This window comes from Girardinichthys multiradiatus, chromosome 10 (genome assembly GCF_021462225.1).
Source record: "Girardinichthys multiradiatus isolate DD_20200921_A chromosome 10, DD_fGirMul_XY1, whole genome shotgun sequence".
Lineage (NCBI taxonomy): Eukaryota > Metazoa > Chordata > Actinopteri > Cyprinodontiformes > Goodeidae > Girardinichthys > Girardinichthys multiradiatus.
The window spans coordinates 34,021,689-34,029,608 of NC_061803.1; positions in this window are offsets into that span (position 1 = coordinate 34,021,689).

Consider the following 7,920-nt stretch of genomic DNA (forward strand, 5'->3'; position numbering starts at 1 on the left):
TTTATAGGTCTGGTCTTATTTTACACATTGAGGGTATTTGAAATTGATGGAGGCTCTGATGAATATTGCATTTTAACTGAACTCCAGCAACTACCAGGTCCTGCAGGTAATTTTTCCGTCTTTCTTAAAGTCATAACTTTCAGACACTGCTTCCCCACTGGAGAGAAGGTTCTACAAGTTGTAGAAACTTAGTCAATTTTGATGTTTCTGTTTCTGTCCGGGACCAAACTCTATGCAGCAATTACAGTTTTTAACCCATAAGAGTGTGCACGAGGCTGTGCATGAGGCCGTAAAAGGGTAAAACCTGGAGGTTCTGTTTGTTCTGCTCAGCAAGTCTGAACAAAATGACCCTAATCCGCTTTGGACCGGCTCAGAACTCTGGCTACCCTCCTTCACCTTTAGGTGTTGATTGCTTTCAGAGCCATGAGTCTCAGATTCAGGACTGTTCCTATGGAGATTAGATGATCGGGCACAAAGCTGCTTCAATGGGCTGCTCTCAGTGGGAGTCAAAGGTCAACTACATAGAAGTGCCTAATGGCAGTAAATAACATCCATGACCTTAAACGGACCCGCAGAGAGGCATGTGCCTGACTTTGGGTTGGAATGTGGGGAATCTGGGGGTTAATCTGGAGACACACCCAAGCACACACACAAAAAAAACAAAAACATTTTATCAGAATTTTGCAGGTTTTTATTGACCTTTACACAGAAAACTGTAAAAGATCCAAGCTGGAGAACATCTGCTACAATAACTATTAATTGTGTTCCGTTATCTAAATAAACAATTTTAATCATATTAAGAGATGAATTTTACAGCTAAACTAACAAGGAAATGTATGACAGTGCTGTTCCAGGCAGGTGTGAAAAAATACTGTGAATTCTCTGTTAGTTTATAACTAACAAAACTTAAAAATTGTTGATAAATACTGATGATAGAATCTTGTTTTATTGACTAAGAAACAAATCTGAGCTGTTTTTTATCTGCTAAAGCTGAGCTGATGTTTACCAGTCATTGCACACATAATGGTAAAGTGACAAATATTTCAAAAGCATTGTCCACAATTCTATTTGGCCCCCTTTACTTCCATACCCTCAAATTAAATCTAGCCCAACCAATAGCCGCCAGAAGTCTCCCTACGCAAAATACTATATGGGGTGAAAAATCATCACTCCACATCCCCCTCATTCCAACAGTGAAACATGGTGGTGGCAGCATAATGCTGTGGGGATGCTTTTCTTCAGCAGAAACAGAGAAGCAGGTTGAGTTGATAGGAAGATGGATGAAGCTAAATCCAGGACAGTCCTGGAAGAAATCCTGTTTGAGGCTGCAGAAGACTTGAGACTGAGATGGAAGTTTTCCTTTTAGCAAGACAGTGACCCTAAACATACAGCCAGTGCTACAAAGACATCGTTTAGATAAAAGTACATTCATGTGTTAGAATGGCCTTCTCAAAGTCCAGACCTAAATCAAACAGAGAATCTGTGGCAAGACATGAAAACTGATGTTTCACAGACCTTCTCCATCCAATCTGACTGAGCCTGACCTGCTTCACAAAAATGTCAGTCTGTAGATGTTCAAAGCTGATAGAGAAATAAGAGCAGCAGCAGGAAAGAAAAAAAGAAATGGCAATTTTTTTTCAGATTTGTCTTCCTAACCATGAATTATTTCCCTTTCTTTGCACAGGTGTGAAAATCTATTCTGTAGTTGTAATGTGATGAACCATGATTAAGTTCAAAGAAGTACGAAAGGAAAAAGCGAAATCCAAATAATTTTTGCCTTTAGCTCTATAACAAAATCATGTCTTTTTGATAAGTTTGACAAAGTCAGTGAGTGTGTGTCACAGCAAGAAACTGTGTAATTTGTTGTATGTTTGTGTTTTATTTGGTTTTATTTGCATGCTTTTAATGTGAAATGCATGTCTTTCCCTTTTTACCTCATGCGGTTCACCAGGCTGGCAAAAACCCATGACTGATGGCAAAGACAGGCATTTATGGGGGACACTTCTTCCCACCCTGGAGGCAGGGGTTGGGAGACCAACAAGACAGCAGTGGCGGCAGCAAACAATAGGATGAACCTGTCATGGCTGGGGGAAAGGCAGAACCTAGCACTCTGTCCCTGGAGTAAGTACCCAAAGCCTGCCAAACCATTTCCCCCTTGCCAGTACTGGTGCTTTCCTCTTCATTTTAGGAGAGACCTGCTGAAGGGCTGGAGCCAGAGAAGAGGTGCAGAATAGACCTAGAAGTTCTTTCTTGATTTTGGCAATGGTGTTTTAGGATTTTTCAAAAACTTTTAATTGCAGAACTTTTATTTTTGCACATGCAGGATGTTACTGAGAACTAATACTTTACTGAAGGTTTTTTACACCTTTCAGCATCTGTGAAATCCTTCTGCCTGCCTCCATTAACAAGTATTAGAGCAGATCAATTTAAATGTGCTGCAGGCTGACGGTTAGGAGACACATGGCATAAAAAGCCATACTTATTTATTTAAACCCAAACATGAAGGAAGGCGAATATTTAGGGAATCAGGAAACATGATTAATGATCCAAAACCAAACTTGGCTTTGCAAAAAAAAAAAAAGGAACAAAACCCAGAACCAACACAGGTCTGACAGAAAACAAATTAGTTTTTATTCTGAGAATGAAAACCAGACATACTTTTGGCAACCAGAACAAAATTAAAGGAAGAGCATCTCAGGAAATGGACAGAGGGATCAAAAATTCTAAAATTAAACCAACAGAATCACTGAGCAGTCAAAGAGGAAAGTAAAACAGCTTTCAAGTCAAACTGAGTGTGACAAGTGGAGCTGATTGGAGACAGAGACGATCTGATCTTTTTCTGGCTTGTAGTCACAGCTCATCAGAGTTTTTGAGCTTCAAACAGCTGATCTCTAATCAGTCCTCTGAACCCACCATCCAGTAAGAAAAGTACAATCCTCAGCTGATTGTTACAGAGTTTTATCCTACTTTTACTAGGATCTGGGGTTCTATCTGACCCAACCTTGGATATGTGGAGGAGGGATGGGATTCAGAATGACCTATTGTCTAACAATAAATACATTTTTATTCTCTGAAAGAAGCTTTTTTTTAGTACATTTACTATTTGGCACCTCTTAAAGCCCTTAATGACTGAAGCTACCATTCATATCTCCATTCAAGCCCAAATAATAGTCCATTGGAGGTTCTGACCATTGCTGTGAGCAAAGCTGGAAATTTACAAGAACTTTGATATCTGAAGTTCAATGCTGATGTCAGAAAGATTGTTTGCTCCTCCTGAAACAGGAAGTGAGTCAATCAGAGCATCTCTGGGACCACTGAGAGCAGTCCACCGACATATGACAAACCAGACAATTTAAACGTGAATCAGATCAGAGCCCTAGGCTCCTGATGTTGGTTCTAGATCAGCAGCATTGAAAGTGACTTAATGAGGAGAGAATAATCAGCTCTTTCATTGCAGAGCACTGCTTCAGAGGACTTTGTTTCAGGTGTAAAGCCACCTGAGGCTCCAAATAGATGAGTTTACTATGATGTTTCTTCAGCAATCAGTCTGGAGTTACAACAACATAAAAAAAAACAGCTAAAGTCTGAAGAACATCTCTGAAGGTCCTTCAGAAAGCATGGAGGACTGTTGCTGAAGACCACTTTAAAGAATCAGGGAGAAAAACAAAGAAATGATGGCTGGATCAGGAGCTAGAAGCTCTCTAAATCATGCTGCACTCTCTAACCTCGCTGCTCCAAACTGAGTTCAAACGTTCAAGAGCTGCTGAGGAACAACTTTAAGCTCCTCACAGACTTACAGAGGAGTAATCCTCTATGTGTAACTGATTTAATGAATAAAACAAAAACAGAGGCCTGATCTCCTATAATCCTGCTTGAAATACAGTGAGCTGAACCTCTTCCCTTGATGTTGATCAGGACTGTAAATCGGGGCTCTAAAGTTCAGCTTGATCCGTGTGTGAGTAGGGTCTGTGAGGAATAGTGCTACATCCTTTCTGATCAAATTTGCTCTTTCGTTTGATTCATCATCTGTATGCAGATCTCTGGACAGAATCTCAAAGCCAAACCTGTGATTCTTCAGGAAAGGTTTTATGTTTAACGTCTGCTTAGCTTCACCCTCCATCCGCCACCCCATCAATCCAACACCCATCCTTCTCCTCATCTTCGTCTTTCAGCTGAAAAACCACAAATTTAGACAGGTGATAGACATGCACTATATTAGAGTCCTAATATTTTCTGTCCATCTTTAAACAAACTGTGGAACAAAGAGCATGTTTGTGTCAGACATGTTAGACACCAAGGGGTCACCATGTTGCTGGCTAATTTAAAAAGGAAACACATTATTCATCAATTCACACCCAGTTATAATCCAAACCGGACTAATTCAGTTAATCATGGCATGCCTGTAAAAACTGACCCAATTATACCTGCAGAGTCACTGACTTCACAGCAAGGCCTCATCATCAGCAAGCCCATCGTTTTTCTAACAAAACCATCTCCTAAACCAAAGCAGCATGGAAGGTCCACTCTATTAACACTCTACTTCAACCCAGCTGCTAAAATTAGGTACAGACAAATATCACACAACAAAACTTGCAAATAAAAACCAGTCAAGAGGCAGCAGAGCAAAAAATTATTTTTAAAAACTCGGTACATCACAAAATACAGTCAAGTAATCAGCATGATACACACAAACAAACATCCATTGCTCTTTGTACATTTTTCTTGGGTGTGTAGCTTCTAATTTGACATTTTATGTATTGCTTTGTTGGAAGTTGCTCGATCTTTCTCAAAATATATTTAACCAACCTAATAATCTGTTTGTTCATTTTTTCAAACAGCATTGCTCCAAAAATCAGCTAATTTAATACATCAGCATGTTCTCTATTAGGCCCAGCTAAATTTAGATGCTGCAACTCTCTGAATGTTCACCCCACAGAATGTTCATCCCCATTTTTCAGTTACTGTTTGGATATTTTCTCCTTGTTATCCACAGAGATCCCATACTTTTAGATGGTTTCTCCAGATTATCCTTGTTGGGAGAAGCCACTAGAAAGGTGACAGGTCACCTGTGTTTCACCTTAAGAGGTTGCTGTAAACAGAGCTGCTAATCCAAGATCCTTCATGGATAACTTCACAGTCACAGGATGGACGTCCATCTGTTGTTCAATTTTTAACTTCTGAAAAAAAGAATGTGGGATGTCTTCTCAGTTTGTAAGACAGGAATAAAAGGTCAAAATGTTGCTCTGTCCTTCATGCAGCAGGACTCCATCATCACTCTGAAAATGGGTTCAAGTTTTTTGCTAAACACAACTGGTGAGGACATTAATTCATTTCTCTGAAGGCCTTTGTGTTAGCTGAGTTAATATTACTTTATAATTAAAGCCCTCTAATAGACATGACTCCACTGAGACACAAACTATCAGGTAGCTGATAATGACATTTTTCAGTCAAGTTTTTGATCAGTGAAAATAACTCAAACATATTATCTTGAAATCACATTCAAATATTAAAATGCATTCATCTTTTATATCATAATCTTATGCTGTAAATTTGATGAAAATCCAACCTTTAGTCTGAGAATATCGAAAATATGAAATTGAGAATATGAAAAAATAAATATAAAATAATTACTTTTTAACTACATCAAAGGTGCCACAATTGTCGCCACCCTGAATAATTTCTCTAAAATAAATGCAACTGAAGAATTTGTTTTAATTAAACATTATGTTTCAGAAATTATTCAAAGTTTCAAGGAACTTTTAAATAACAATCCATGATTTATTTTTTATTTTCCTTTTTTATTTCATGGGGTATAAATAAATCATGTTTTAACCTTCATAAATCAAACAATGTCTAAAACAAAACATCTTTTGGTCTAAACTGTCCCACAGCTACAGTCAAAGTAATAATTAAACTGTTGAAACCAGCTGGAACTGAGACAAACCAGGCTGGACGAGGACGCGAGTTTATCTTCCACCAAACCGAGTCAGGAGGATGGGAAGGGAGGGAAAACATCTCCAGAGCTCACTGTCAGAGACCTGCAGCAGCGAGTGGGATCATGGGGTCTCCACGTCTCCATGACAACAATTAAATGCTATCTGCAGACCAACTGGTTGTTTGGGAGACATACCTGGAAATAATATTTTCTGTTGTACCATCACAAATGTAAATATGTGGAGTTTATTAAACTCAGCTGGAACTTTAACTGGACCTGTGAACTTTGGTTGCCTCAGACTCATCTACAAACACATAACGTTGGCTGTAAAACTAAGGATGAATGTGTGGAAAAGCACTTCCTGCCCAACGTTAAGTACAGTGAACCCGTGATGCTGTAGATCATTTTCGCTTCCAAAGACCCTGGGACCTTGTTAGAGTTTATGGCATGATGAAATCTGTGAAGCAACAGGAGATGTTAAATGAAAATCTGGTTTTCTCTGGCAGAAAACTAAAATGGGTCATCATTGGGTCTTTTAGCAAGATAATGATCCAGAACATCTAGTCACATCAACACAGATGATTCAGTAGAAACAAAATCAACCTTTTTCCTCGCCATCTCATTCCTCAGACCTAATCTTGTAGAGAACCCGAAGAGAGGAGAGCATCAGAAAGGAACCAGGAATCTGGACCATCTAGAGAGGAATGGTCAAAGATCTCTCTCTCTCTCTCTCTGTATGATCCAATCTTGGGGAATGTTAAAAGACAAGACTCAGTGCTGTGAGTGATTTCTTAAGAAATATTTATCCCCCAAATAAAAAGATGTTTTGTAATCAAACATTTCAAGTGTGAAATTATTCTGCTGTAATACCATTTGAAATTATTTTAAATCTTTTCACTTATCCTTACCAGTAGGGCCAAAATGTGGTGGGAGCTGGAGGTTTGATCTCTGCAGCTGCTGCAGTAGGTCTGATGATTCATGTTGAAACCTCATGGTTCTGTATTCCGACATGTTCGTCAAACATCTCACAGGTCAAATAAGTTTCTCTAATTTGTACAGAAATAAATATTTTTACGCTCAGCTGCTTAAATTTACAGGGATTTGCAATCTTTTAGCGCCACCTCCTGGTAAACCTAATTTTTTTCAGTCAGAGAAGCTCTGTAAAATGAAGGTGCAGAACAGCACAGCCAAGTTTAACAACCAAGCCGAACATATACCAACCTGCAGATAATTTGTTTATAATGTAGAATCATCCATCTTCTGAATTTAGAGGCGTGAGATTTTTCCAGTGAGTTCATTTATTGATAAATGTGACTGTTGCAGACCTTAAAAACGTCTGTTGGTTCCTGGAGAAGCAACCCAGAGGAAAACTAAAAATCTTTGTTGTTAATGAGCTGCAGGCTTGATGCAGTTATTACAAGTCAGGGTTAATCATAAATATTATCTATCTGCTTTAGTCTCATGATCATAACGTTGCTGTCAGGATTAAGACTTAAAAATCTGTAAATAAAAGCTGAAGCTTTTTAACCCCACTGACAGAACGACATTACGACTTAATGGCAAACAGCTACTAACAAAACCAGAATCCATAAAGGCAAAGTCAGATGTTACAGAAAAATATTTTAATAGCTTCACAAGTTTGATTTGCACCATGAAGGGATAATCACAGTTACGGAGATAGAGCTTAAGCTCATCAGTTTGACTGTACATATGCAGCACACCAGTGGAATATATATACACAAGTTATTATATTAATGTGCTTTGCTGCCGAACATCAAAAGTAAAATTACCGACAATAATGTCTACATTGACAGATCAGCTGTCAGTTTCAGTTGAAGTTACTGTGACCTTCCTTCAAAACCAAAAAATAATTACTTTAAATACCATCACTATAAAAACCAGATTCTAAAATTATTTCAGTATAACCTCAAAAATCCTAAAACACTTATCAGATTCCATAAAGTAATTGTTTATTTAACAGAGAT